This window comes from Phycodurus eques, chromosome 8, assembly GCF_024500275.1.
Source record: "Phycodurus eques isolate BA_2022a chromosome 8, UOR_Pequ_1.1, whole genome shotgun sequence".
NCBI lineage: Eukaryota > Metazoa > Chordata > Actinopteri > Syngnathiformes > Syngnathidae > Phycodurus > Phycodurus eques.
In genome coordinates, this window is record NC_084532.1 from 20,456,521 (window position 1) to 20,470,893 (window position 14,373).

Here is a 14,373-nt window from a genome sequence, read left to right on the forward strand (position 1 = left end):
GACATTGCCATGGAAGGTATGGGATTTATCAAGTTGCACATATGCCTCGGGATGTGCGTAAATTTACAGACCGCTCTGACCACGCGTATGCACAAAACATTGTGATAGAACAGTCAAACTACAAACAAAACGCAATTACAGCTGGGTCACATTTCCACTTCTCTGACAAGTTCCTCAATCGATGTTGATCACGCAGTGATATTTATTGTCTCTGACCTCTTTTACGGAGAGGGAAGTCAATCCTGCATTCTTAAAAGGATTGTTACTACCATACATGGTCAATTGGAAGCGTTTCTCAATGCAAATGAGGCTCAGAGTGCGTAAGCGTGGCAGTTTCGAATAGGTCGCATTTATCAACACACACTACTTACTGGTGTGCACGCGACAGGTGCCCACACGTTTGATAAATACAGATTGTTTTGTACTTACACACATTCTAAATTTCAGTTGTACGAACAAACTCAGAACCGGTTCTACACACTCTTTGATCAATGAGGGCCCTGGCCATTCGTCAACCATCTTTGTTTTGAGAATTGTTTTGCACTTACAAAAGCTTACCAGTGGGTGACGGTGTATGAGATGACACACTATAGTGACTGAAAGTATTCAGACCCCTTTAAATTTTTCACTCTTTTGTTATATTGCAGCCATTTGCTAAAATCATTTACGTTCACCTTTTCCACATTAAAGTGCATACAGCACCCCATATTGACAGAAAAAAAACAGAACTGTTGAATTTTTTGCAGCTGTATTAAAAAAGAAAAACTGATATATCACACAGCCATAAGTATTCAGACGCTTTGCTCAGTATTTAGTAGAAGCACCTTTTTGAGCTAATACAGCCATAAGTCTTTTTGATAATGATGCAACAAGTTTTTCACAGCTGGATTTGGGGATCCTCTGCCATTCCTCCTTGCAGATCCTCTCCAGTTTTGTCAGGTTGGATGGTGAATGTTGGTGGGCAGCCATTTTCAGGTCTTTCCAGAGATGCTCAATTGGGTTTAAGTCAGGGCTCTGGCTGGGCCATTCAAAAACGGTCACAGAGTTGTACTGAAGCCACTCCTTCGGTATTTTAGCTGTGTGCTTAGGGTCATTGTCTTTTTTGAAGGTGAACCTTCTACCAAGTCTGAGGTTCTGAGCACTCTGGAGAAAGGTTTCGCCCAGGACATCCCTGCACTTGGCCGCATTCATCTTTCCTTCGATTGCAACCAGTTGTCCTGTCCATGCATCTGAAAAACACCCCCACAGCTGGAAACGTTCCGTACCCACTGTATATCTATATACACACTAATTACATAATAGAAATCAGCTTTTAGAATAGCTGTCTGTCTGATGAACAACTTTGAAATCAAGACTCGTACATATAAATGAAAACAACTTTTGAATAGCTGCCCCCTGGAGTGACCGAGTTCCAGAAATGGTTTGAGTTTTTTTGTTATTGTCTCTTAATAATTAAGGTAATTCATTTATTATTTTATGACAGTTAATTTTAACTTAAAATGGACCAGTACAAGTGAAGAAACAAATAATTGTGGCAGTTAGACTGCTGGAAAGATGAGTTCAATTTTAATTATTTTTTTATGGGTGGAAAGATTGCGATGGCCCTTAGTATCAGTATGAGGACAGATATGTTGCATTAAAATTTGCTGGAGCCTGCAGGTTAAATGGCGCATGGGATGTTGGTCAGCGGCACTTGTAAACTCATTTGGCTGTTCACGTGCGATTATGTTTGCCCCCCCCAGTAAATGATCACCTTCTGTCGCTCGTGCAGCTCCTGATAACGGCCATAACACCTCCATAACCTTCTCGCCCAAACATCCTGCCTAATGATGCACTGATTGTTACACTTGGCACACAACGTTTAACTTATGTGCCTTGTTAAGTGAGTCACCACTGCAGAACAGAGTGGGAACGTACTCATTTTTCAGGCCTTTCTGGGTTATGTGTCTGTGTGTGTGTGTGTGCGTGTGTAGGGAGCTCCAACTCTCTCCCAGCGCAGGCTCCCTCATCCCTGACCAACTCCATGTGTCCACCCAGTAATCAAAGTGACAGCCAGTAAGTGGACATATCTCACCTACTGGCTCACACCACAATGTGCTTGCTGACCTACATATCACATCAAGCGCTCTTTGGCAACTGCGACGCGGGTGGGGGTTGTGATTGATTATGATTGGATGTTCTATATTAATAAACACGCAGCACTGCCGGCATTTAAACTCTTAACTGTCATTAAATTGAACCACATACAAGTATGTTGTACCATCGCAATATCAATGATGGCATTTAAGAGTTTGACCTCCACCGAGACCGGAATGTCCGAATTTGGATCAGCATCAAAGTGTGAACTTTGATCATAGTTTCTAAAAAAAAATTAAGGGCAAAGATAAAATATCTTGCAGCATTAATAAATGTAGTAAATACTGAATCCTTACCTTAAACCCAGTCCAGTATTACCTTACGATTTTAATTTTGATGACAATGCAATTATTTAAAAATATATATATATTTTAAAAATACAATAACTAGTAGATAAAACCTGTATCCACACCTTTATTTGGATCCGCTTGATAGGCTACCGACTGCATGTTTGAATTTTGTAAATACGATTAATACATCCATCCATCCATCCATTTTCTCTTTCCGCTTATCCTCACTAGGGTCGCGGGCTGCTGGAGCCTATCCCAGCTATCTTCGGGCGTGAGGCGGGGTACACCCTGAACCGGTCGCCATCCAATCACAGGGCACATATAAACTAACAACCATTCGCACGTACATTCACACCTACGGGCAATTTAGAGTCCTCAATCAACCTACCACGCATGTTTTTGGGATGTGGGATGAAACCGGAGTGCCCGGAGAAAACGGGGAGAACCAGTGTCCACCGGCCAGCCGATGAATACATTTCTTTAAAAAAAGAAACGAGGATATATCTTGCAATTACATATAGCAATCAATATAACTTACTGACTGAATGACTGACTGACCAAACAAACAAACACATACATTTGGATCCACAGAAATGAAAAGAAAAAAGGGGAAATATTGCAATTACAGCAGAAAAATATTAGTAATTACAAAAATGAAATAGCTTCATCTGAAACATGACAACCTACTAATTATGGTTGTATCTAACCATGACAGAGTGAGTAATGTCATCTTGGTTTTGAAGACGTTTGTGCACTAACAATGGCTGACCAGTAGGTGGCATTGTATGGGATTATACACTACAGTAGTGTGTACTGTGTTAACTGTTTTGCATATATCAGTATTTGACACCATCCATCCCATCCATCCATTTTCTGAACCGCTTCTCCTCACTAGGGTCGCGGGCGTGCTGGAGCCTATCCCAGCTATCTTAGGGCAGGAGGCGGGGTACACCCTGGACTGGTTACCAGCCAATCGCAGGGCACATACAAACAAACAACCATTCGCACTCACATTCACACCTACGGACAATTTAGAGTTGTCAATTAACCTACCATGCATGTTTTTGGGATGTGGGAGGAAACCGGAGTGCCCGGAGAAAACCCACGCAGGCACAGGGAGAACATGCAAACTCCACACAGGCAGGGCCGGGGATTGAACCCAGGTCCTCAGAACTGTGCGGCAGACGCTCTAACCAGTCATCCACTGTGCCACGGGTTCAATCAAACCAAATCATCATTTAATGATGGTCTGCTAGCTTAATACAGACAACTCATGAATATGGAAGAACACAGCTTTTGAAGTGTCTGATGTGCAACTTTTGACCTGCATAATGCCTGAATATTGTAATTACATATATATATATATATATATATATATATATATATATATATATACACAGTGGGTACAGAAAGTATTCAGACCCCTTAAAAATGTATCTTTTTTATATTGCAGCCATTTCCTCAAATCATTTTGTTTCCAGATTAATGTACACACAGCACCCCATATTGACAGAAAAAAACGGATTGTTGAAATTTTTGCAGCTTTATTAAAAAAGAAAAACTGAAATATCACACAGCCATAAGTATTCAGACCTTTTGCTCAGTATTTAGTAGAACCATTGAGTGTAATTATTATTTAGTATAACCATCGACTGCATATTCCTGAATATTGTAATTCATATTTACGCATTTTAAATGAAGAACATTGTTGAAATTATAAAAAATGAAAAATATTTTTCAGATCTCATCTTCTGCATTACCTGACTTTAATAGTTTCGATTTTGAAAATATAGAAATTTATGCCTTTTTTTCAAAGGAGAAGGACCTAAAATGTTTTTGCGACATTAACAAAAAATGGAAAAAGCCATAAAACCATAATTTTTCTACATTCGCTACAGTATACACCCACCTGCCCAAATGCATATTGAAATGTGAATCAACAAAACATGCATCCACACTGATATCTGATCTGCCCCTGCATTTTCCTTGGTTAAGCACTTTTAGCATAATGCTAACAAACAGCGACGATAACGTATCCTCCCTTACGGGAGATAAACATCTGGCCGTATTAATGTTTTATTTGTATTTACATCGTCACAAAACTTTTAACAACCGTTCCCCCTGGAAAGCGCTCGGAAATTAAGCATCTGCATAATAAATCCCACTAAGTTACGACAATTTGCAATTCGCTCCCTCAACAAAGGCAACATTATACCCTAATTTATAATATCCCAAGACGAGGGGCTGCGCAAAGGCCGAGAAGATAAGAGTTTATCAGGAGGGGATTGATTTCCATTAAGTGATTGTAATAAAGATGAACTGCCTCGTGCATGCTGACCAAGAGCCACACTTTGTGGTAAATGGGACAATTTATTTCATGAGCCACTGGCTCTACGCCGTGTTTTTTGGCCTCCCAATCAACAGTAAACTCATTATTAATCAATGACATTATCAGTGTTCAATCACAGGATGGCGGGGGGAGGGGGGGGGGGTATTTAGAATGCTAAATTTCATCTAAACAGATTTTAAAAAGACCAGTTTTTAAAGTGAGAGCAATAATTATAATGCATTTTATGAGAAGGGGAAAGAGTAATGTCATCTTGGTTGTGAAGACTTTTTTTGTCCACTTACAATGGCTGACCAGTGGGTGGCAGTGTATGGGATGACACAAAAGTGTCTACTGTAGTTACTGATGTGCAACTTTGGCATTAAGAATCAGGACTATAGAAGAAAATAGCTTTTCAATAGTTGTTCACTGTCATGACTGATGCGCAACTTTGACATCAAGATGTATCTATCAAAGAACACAGCTTTAGAATAGCAGTTCTCTGTAGTGACTGATGCACAACTGACATTAATATGTTGACATATAGAAGAAAACAACTTTTGATTAAATCCTCACTGCAGTGACTGATGTGCAGTTTTGAAGCGATCACTATGCATGAAATGAATGTTTATCAAATTTATTTTTTTCTTGTTTATATTTGTATGACAGCCGCAAAACTCCGAGTGACTCAAACAACAAAACAACACACAAAAAACATCCAGTTTGATTTTTTTTTATTTATTGTAAAATTGGAAAAAAAGGAGAGAAAGAGAGAAAAAGCTGCAATAAACATTTCCTTATTTTTTTTTAATACACATCTTTATCATACCTTGGACTGCAAATGAAATCACTTTCAAATAAATAAATGAATAAACAGATAAATAAATAAATAAATAAATAAATAGACAAATAACATTTTACATACTTGATTGACAATTAATTATAAAATAATTAATCATCAGTCATGAATATGAAGTCATCTAAGCAGCAAGTCTTAAGAAATTTCAGCGAGGGCAGGAGGGAATGTTTGTTTGGTATCTCAGGCTAATAATCATAATCATAGTAATAATAATACAGAACGTGTTTTTTTTTAACTCCTTGTATATCATATATATATAAAAAAGATACTGCTTTTCCCCTGTCAGTTGATCCATGCTGTACTGACATCGCCACAAAAACAGTTGGCAATTAATTATTAAAAAAAGAAAACATAAGGAAGAAACATACAACCTGTAAACTGCGTTTGTCCTTCCACGTTTACATAGTAGTACAGAGTTGCCTCTATTGCCCCCTGTAGGTCAGTGAAGTGTACTCCACAGACTTCGTCTTATTCCTTTGTTTGCTTTGTGCTGACAAACCAGAATATCTTTTAGAGAGCAAATCTGTTCACCACCCGCCCCTCCACCCGACCCATATGTAAGCCCGCCCCACAAAGAAAGGTCCTGTGCTGATTTTCCATAATATACAGATTCTCATATTTAGAATAAGATACTATCCTTAGCAATCCAACCATATTGTTTTTGTAGTACCATGATTCATAATCTTAAAACCCACCCAGCCCCTGTTGAGCATGCTCAGAGATTGAAAAGGGCACTAAATGTGGAACATGAAAGAATGAAGCGATGGGAAAACAAGACCGAATCATGAATGGACCCTCGCACTCCCATGTTGAAATTGGGAGGTGCGCTAGATGGAGGACTAGATGAGCATTTACAGAGTTGGAAGGCAATCGGAACATCAGGAGCCAAGTTATTGTGTGCATAAATTTCTGTCAGAAGTGGACGCTTGTGAATCTTGCACGGCGGGACGTTTGGTCAAGATCTGACCTTGTGGAACTGAGTTATGAGAGTTGAGCCGTCAAACTGCGCTGCCATGCTCCACCAACCAGCAGTGATGAAAACTCTGTGTTGTGATGTTTGGTAATTTAGCGTCATTGATATGATGGTGCCTTGAGATTTAGTTTAATTCAGATTAATTCATCATAACTCAAATCAACCCAATATTTTTTGTGTGTTTAGAAATCAGGAAAATAGCACTCTGTCATATTGTGCTTTATTAAAACATAGTGATTACATAATTAAATACAATGCAAAGATTTAACCAGTTTGTGCATCATGAATAATTAATTCTGCGGCTCCTTCTGCTCTGCGTGCCTAGGCCACCGGGGAGCAATATATCACAGACATGCCGATATACAACTGATCTCAGTCAACTGCAGTACTATTAGTCGTTTGTTCGCGGAAGATCAAGGAAATATGCTTGTGAGAACTGTCATATTGTCTGTCGAACTGTGTTGCTCCACTGTTAGTTGATAAGTATCAGTTGCTCAAAGGATTACAACACTGATTCTATTTGTTAGCCTATTTATCTAGCATTTTTTTTGCATTGTTTGTTAGCATTAGGTCAAGCGGACCTCAACTGGGAGTGCCAATATAAAGCTTGAAGCTTCTTTTTTTGAAGAATTGTTCCCTATCTGCCAAACTGCCGCTTCTTGTGTCGTGAGTTGGGTTCACTACCACCATTCAGTGCTTGTATCTCAAACTTTTGCTTGCAAGTCAAAACTCGTAATTAGGGACACTTATATCTATATATATATATAAGGCACCACTGTCTATGGTTCAAATCTTTTTCAAGCACATTAGGAAATGGCCAAAATTACCTCTTCTAATCCAAAATGGCTGACCTCTTGTGTCTTTTCAGGCATTTTGTGGATCTACTACTGATAGACATGCCCACAAATTACATGTTGCTAATTGAAATTAGCTTTGGGGGCTGAATTTTCCAAAGATTTCCGAGGGGCGCTCAGGAGCCAATTTTTGAGGGTCACTCTCGGCACTCTTACCAAACATAATTTTTAACCAGGATGAACGTCTGCAAAAATATTTTTTTTTTTTTTCTTTTTTAGTATGCGAATGCGTTCAAACCAATTTATGAGAGTGATTTACTTGCCTGAAGAATTGCAAGAAAACAGAGAGACAGAGCAATTTCAAAAGGCCCTAAAACCTGTTACAGCATAGTGAGTCTTTCCACCTTTGCTCGTTCCACTATTACAACAACTGATGTGCTTCCATCGTTTCCTTGCTACAACATACATGACGATGCTTCTCCCCTCTGCTGTGTTCAGTTGTGTTTCGATCAAATTTCGTCTGCCAGCCCGCCCCGCCATCCGACCCCCCTAACTCATTACATTTCAGCCACACACAGCTGGCGTCTTCAATTTGCATTAGCCGAGCTGTTGTGAAGGCCAAATTTAATTTGATTTTAATAATTCACACCACTCTATGGCAGAAAATCCCATAAGCAAAAAAAAAAAAAAAACCCCAAAATAAATAAAAAATATTTTTTTCCCCAGGATTTACAAGGCCTCGTATGGCTGGGAGAAAAAAAAGGAGGGCATCTATCACAGCTTCACTTGACATTAACAGTAACGGGAACTCTCCAGGGAGCCTGAAATCTACAGTACCTGCTTCCCATAATGTTATACTATGTTACAAAAAAACATATATTGACACAAGAAATACAGTGTTTTCTCATATACTGGGTAGGGATGGGCGACACGGTACCCTACTGGTTAGAGCGTCTGCCTCACAGTTCTGAGGACCGGGGTTCAATCCCCGGCCCCGCCTGTGTGGAGTTTGCATGTTCCCCCTGTGGGTTTTCTCGGGGCATTCCGGTTTCCTCCCACATCCCAAAAAACATGCACGGTAGGTTAATTGAAGACTCTAAATTGCCCATAGGTGTGAATGTGAGTGTGAATGGTTGTTTATATTGTTTGTTTATATGTGCCCTGCGATTGGCTGGGCACATATATATATATGTATGTACCCGACCTCCTGCCCGTTGATAGCTGGGATAGACTCCAGCACTCCCGCGACCCTTGTGAGGATAAATGGCTCAGAAAATGGATGGATGGGCGGGGATGATTATTTCCTCAAATGCGTTTATTCGGGCATCATTATGGATGAAGTCATAACCTTCTTGAAGCAGTTAACGCAAACTGGAGCCCAATAATTGGCTGCAACCAGCAGAGGCGCTGGTTTGCTGTGTAAAGAAGACCAACGTGACATCAGCTGTGGGGAATTGAGCTACCTCACAAGCTAATACCTGAAAACAGAACCTCAGAACATTCCATTAGAAAATATACATTTTAAAAAACTTATTTGGCTGTTATTTTTTTCCATACACTCTTCAATACTACGCAGGGAACTTTATTATAACAAGTCTCCACGCTTTAATTAATCTGAGAGACTGTTTACGTGACCCGGTAGGTGCTGCTGTTTTGGCTAGCGACTGTACATGAACATTCGGTTCTGGAATTGCCAGTAAGATAATCTTTAATACCACTCAGGCAACTTGTTTACAACCATGCTGTAAGACTTCACAGTTGATTCAGCTGAGAGAACGCTATGATGTGACGCTAGTGCTGCTGTTTTGGTTAGCAACCCGATGTGAACAATAGTGTCTATCAGCTAACATAATTACAATTAGCAAATGTTTTTTTTTTAAATTTATTTTCACCGATGAATTATCTATTTTGGGGAGGAGATTATTTGTTTCAAGTGAGTTTATTGACGTGGTTTTTACTAGAGTGGAGACTGTTATTTGAGGATATACGGTAATTTGTGGAAAACCTTTTTCCAAATTAGTCAAATGATGATCTCAGAATCAGAATTCAGAATGATGATCTTTAAGTGATGGTATTGCCAAACATGCCATTGAGTTATTTATTTCAGGTTTCAAGTCCCCATTAAAAAGAACTACTTACAATTTTACACTCGAAATAAAATGTAATCTGGGAAAGAAAAGAACAACTATTAGAGAAGGCAGGCTGCTTTATGGAGATAGAAAAGGATTAAAAACACACACAGAGACCGATTGAAATGCAAACAGCCAATTAAAAGCCTATTTCATTTTGGAAGTTACATCTTTTGCGCATCTTGGCTATGATGTGACGCTAGTTTAGATATATGGCGGCCATGCGTGACCGGCAATTAATGGTAAGCGCTCATTTTGTCTGCAGCAGCTGTTGGCTGATTCACCTACAGGCCTGCCGCTGTCTAATTGATGGATCATTTTGCTCTTAATTTGACCTCCTAAGGCTGCTAATGCCCGGCTGTGTACGAGCTCTCATGGCACCATTATACCCTCTGCGGAGAGAATACAGCTGCTCTTCGGTAGAGAACAACTCATGTAGTTGACTCTTTATACACACTATGATCTAACTATGCATTGGTAACAAAAAAATGCTTGCAAATATCTCAATCGTATTACACCAGAACAAAATGAGCAAATTTGATTTGCTTTCGCGGGCCACATAAAATTATGTGGCGGGCCGGATCAGGCCCCCTGGCCACCAGTTTGACACTTGGGATCAAGAGGTCCAGGATTTAACCCATCACAATCCTTCATATAAGCAGTTTTATCATCATGGCTTTATGAGCAAATGAGCACGAATCTAGCATTGCACAAGTTTTCCTTCTGTCAGAAACAAAGTGGAAACGCTGGACTGGTCACCAGCCAATCGCAGGGCACATATAGGCAAACAACCATTCACACTAACTTTCATACCTATGGACAATTTAGTCTTCAGTGACCCGAACATGCATGTTTTTGGAACATGGGAGGAATTCTGAATTTTGTAAAAGAACATGCAAACTAATCACTGGAATGCCGAGCTGAGATTCGAACACCAATCCCTAGAACTGTGAGGCAGAAATGCTAACCACTAGCTCACCGTGCTGCCCTCGCTGAAACATACGTTAAAGTGGTGCCTTGAAATATGACTTACCCGACTGACGGGTTTTTTCAAGATACAAGCCGTCATATTCTGACGCTTTTTTGCTTTGACTTGCAAGCGCAAACTTGAGATACAAGCGCTGTATGGTGGCAGTGAACTCAATTCACTTCACAATAAGCAGATGTTTGGTAAATAGTGAACAATTCATCAAGCTTCAAGCTGTTTAATGCCACTCCCCGTTAAGGTTTACTGTAGGGCTGGACGATATTTTGTTTGAACGATGTACGTGTGCGCAACAGTCACATCGCAGGATCTGCTGCAATGTTGGTGTACTGCAATATACAGAGAATCAACCTTAATATTAAAAGTGACCAGCAGAGGGACTTGTTAGGACATGCTCAAAAGATTAAAATAATTGACACCTGCTGCAATTCCTATTTCACTCTTCAGAATGAAACTAGGCAGGCACACGGCAGCTGTGTGAGTAACCGCGGTGCGTTCAGAGACACTGAATGTGTTTTTTTGTAATACAGTACATAATTGTAAAAATGAACTCCTAAATAAATTGTTATTTGTATCAGAATGCTTAAGTTAAAACACTCTACGATCACACTGTGATAATATGGAATTTATTTTGTTTTGCGGCATAAAAATAGATATAGTCACCCAGTGCTGCGAAGAATGCAAAGTTATCAATGTCCTTTCAACATTGTTCCTGTCATACTGTGTTGCGTGTTTCCGTTGGCACATTAAGGACAAAAGTCCTGTTTTGTTTTAATACCTCATTTTAAAAACGCCCTTCAAGCAACACGTTTTTCCTCATCTGTTTGAGATTATAGGATGAAAGCTGCAGTTGGCTACTAGTATGGACTGAATGGGTGGTCATCCCACTCAAGAGGTTCCATGGTTAGAATATAGTAGGAGTCATTATCTGTCCCTCGAGGTACAAATGAAAGCCGTTGGTCTGAAAATTATTACTTATTTACGACGAATAATGTATCTTTGTTGCTCTATCTATGCCAGCGACGTATAGTGACAGGCAGAACAATTAAATGCTCTTCCACCAGATGGCAAAAGGTCCAATTCAACTGTGTGTCCACATGTTGCCATTCATAAACAGAATAATAGCTTTGTGTTCAACTACACAGGCCCAGATTTCACACTAAGTAAATTTGTGAGTAAACTGAGACTAGCTCATCGTCAGTACAGTATATACTTTTTGTGACATTTTTATGTGTTGATATGCGTGGGATTTTTCTCAAGTAATAGATACAGTATATGTCTTGGCCACAAAAGGTCACGAAACACGCGCTTAAAGGGTACCAAGTGACAAGACTGTACTTTTTTTCTCTCCCTTTTCCAAACAGTTTCTGTCAGTTCTTTGCGAAGCCAGTCTTCCGATGATTGATTTGGAGACATCTATGTTGCAACAAACGACAACTGTATCCACCAACCATGAGAGAAAAGTGAACTCCATCAAGCCAAATTTATAATTGATTGCACATACTTCGCTCCCCCCTCCCCATCTGATCAATATTACCATCATCCTCATTATGCAGCCCTGGGAACTGATGGCTCCTATTAAGAGTGAGAGATATGCTGGCACCCGGAGGCGAGGCGACAGGGGAGGACGCTCTCCCCGCTGCGAGCAGCTGGAGAGGCTTGGCAGCAGGAGAAGGCGCGACCCGTGCTGGCACTGCCTTGACTCGACAGTGGCGACGATGTTTACAACCGCTGTCAGGTCCATTTGTATATTTTTATGAAGACGTTACAGACACTGCGTTGTTTTACTGCGGCGCACGTGCGGCTCAGCCGGATGGCACTTTTAGCACACTGCTTTACGGTCAGATTATCTGGAATATCAAGGCTTTAATGATGCAACAAAAGGAAGAAAGGAAGGTAGGAAGGTAGAAAGGAAGGGAAAAAGCATGATGGATAAAGTGAAGAGCAGCCGCCGTATTGCTCTTGTGAAGTAACAAAGTACAAATACTGAAGTAGATTTTTCAGCTACTGACAACTTTTTAGGTCTACTCCCTACATTGGAAAACGGATATCTGTAATTTCTTCTCCTTAATTTGTCAAAATAGGCTTGTTACTTTTGTCAACCGCCGCAGATGATGACACGATGGGAAAAAAGACATTAATAGAGATAAAGTCAACCACAGTTGACAACACATACAGGTAAGATTAGCTGATTTAGCATTTTTGTTTTTCAGTTCATGTTACCAAAGTTATGGCAACACTACACTCATATCATGGACGGGTAATCCTCACAAGGTGATTTGAAGGCAAGGTGTGTGTTTGGCGAGTGATGGTTTTGCATAATGATGGCTTGTTCGCCTAACCGAGATAAAGACACACTTTTTAACAATTTGTCTCCAGACAAATGAACTGACCCATTTTTCTTGCAAAAATGATCCTTCGGTATAATGAAATAAAATTCTCTCTTGATTCTTTAGTGATTCTAAAAGTGTGGTACGAGTACCACTAATGGTTTACGTTTAACTTCAATATATTTGCATTTAATCTTTAAGAAGTGTTTGTTTTTAAACATTTATGTACATGTTTTATTTAATGTTTATGTGCAATACACTTTAATTGGCTGATTATCTAAGTACAGTTTTTTTTATATCATCCTATATTTAAGCACAGTACAAATGTTAAAGCTGCATAATGTTCCAGTGGCTTATGATAATATTGAATATACATTTTAGAAATAAAACATTTTTGATGAACATTTAGGTCCAGTGATCTGCTGTATTTTAATGTTATTCATAATGGTGCGAAGTATTTTTTCAGGTGGTACTTGCTGTAAAACATTTCAGAACCACTGCTTAATAAGTTAGTTTGTTGTAAAATTAATTACATAGCAGCTTTTTGGCATCTTTAAAAATTTAACTTTTGCACAAAATCACCAACGGCTGGTTTCCCACAATATCAATATGGCGGCTTATTTGTGATTTTATTTTCACAATAAATTAAAATGAAATGAATAATGAAGATGAACTTATGCCCATTACAATATCTATCCCACATATTCTACGCCACTAAAATTGTATAGCTAATTTTTTTCATGTTTTCGTTTTAATATTCTCAAACCCATTAGTTATGAAAAAAAACATTATTTTTCTCTTTTCTTTCTTTCAACCTGAAGCAATGTTTAAATTTTTTTTTTTACCTTAATATCATTAGTAGTACTGCTGTCTCATGAATTAATACGATGCGTTACTGTTTCTGAACAATACAAATGTGTTTGGTCCTTTGGTCCCTTTTTTGGGGTGAAAGATTCTCAGTTGTACTGTTGCTAACGGAAACCTCAGTGACCTCCTCCAGGGCTAGTGGCGCCGCACTTGCTGCGAGACGACACAAGAAAAAGAGGGAGAAGAAGAAAGACGGTCTTTCCGCCTCCCATCTTCGCCTTTTGTGAACCCTCATTTGTCCAAGGAGCAGTAAAGCCACAAGCGCATCTCTCACTTATATATATATGTGTATAGAATATGTATATAGAAATCTATTTGTTGTTGCTGCTTTTTCCTGTTTGTTAGTTTGTTGCTTCGTTAACAATTCAAGTCTCAACAAGAAAAAAAAGTTCTGTTGATCAAGTCTTTTTCGTTTCATTTTTTCCAGTTTTTTTTCCTTCCTTTTCTTTCCTTTCTCACACTGTGCCATCTGTTAGCGTCCCTGGCGACGTGCCTCCTCGTCTCGTTCCGCCACTTACATCTTCATAAGTAAATGCTGATATGTCTTCCCAAAGAAAAAAATCCTTACGTTTTGATTTTTTTTTTTTTTTTTTAAAAACATATGTTGCTTTCCGAGGAAAAAAAGAAGAGATAAGCCCCTCCGAAATATCTTCACGTGTCGTCTAAAACCTGAAAAATAGAGCA

The 14,373-nt window shown here is 39.3% G+C and overlaps 1 protein-coding gene across 5 annotated transcripts in view; it reads right to left on the reverse strand.

Moving 5' to 3' along the window:
* Window positions 1–8,058: 8,058 nt before the first annotated feature.
* celf5a (cugbp, Elav-like family member 5a) overlaps window positions 8,059–14,373 on the reverse strand; it is a 325,603-nt gene continuing 319,288 nt past the window's right edge. For all 5 annotated transcript variants that reach the window (XM_061684864.1, XM_061684866.1, XM_061684865.1 and 2 more), the window contains exon 13: window positions 8,059–14,358. The gene's annotated coding sequence lies outside the window, so the exon portion shown is untranslated. The remainder of the gene's footprint in view (window positions 14,359–14,373) is intronic.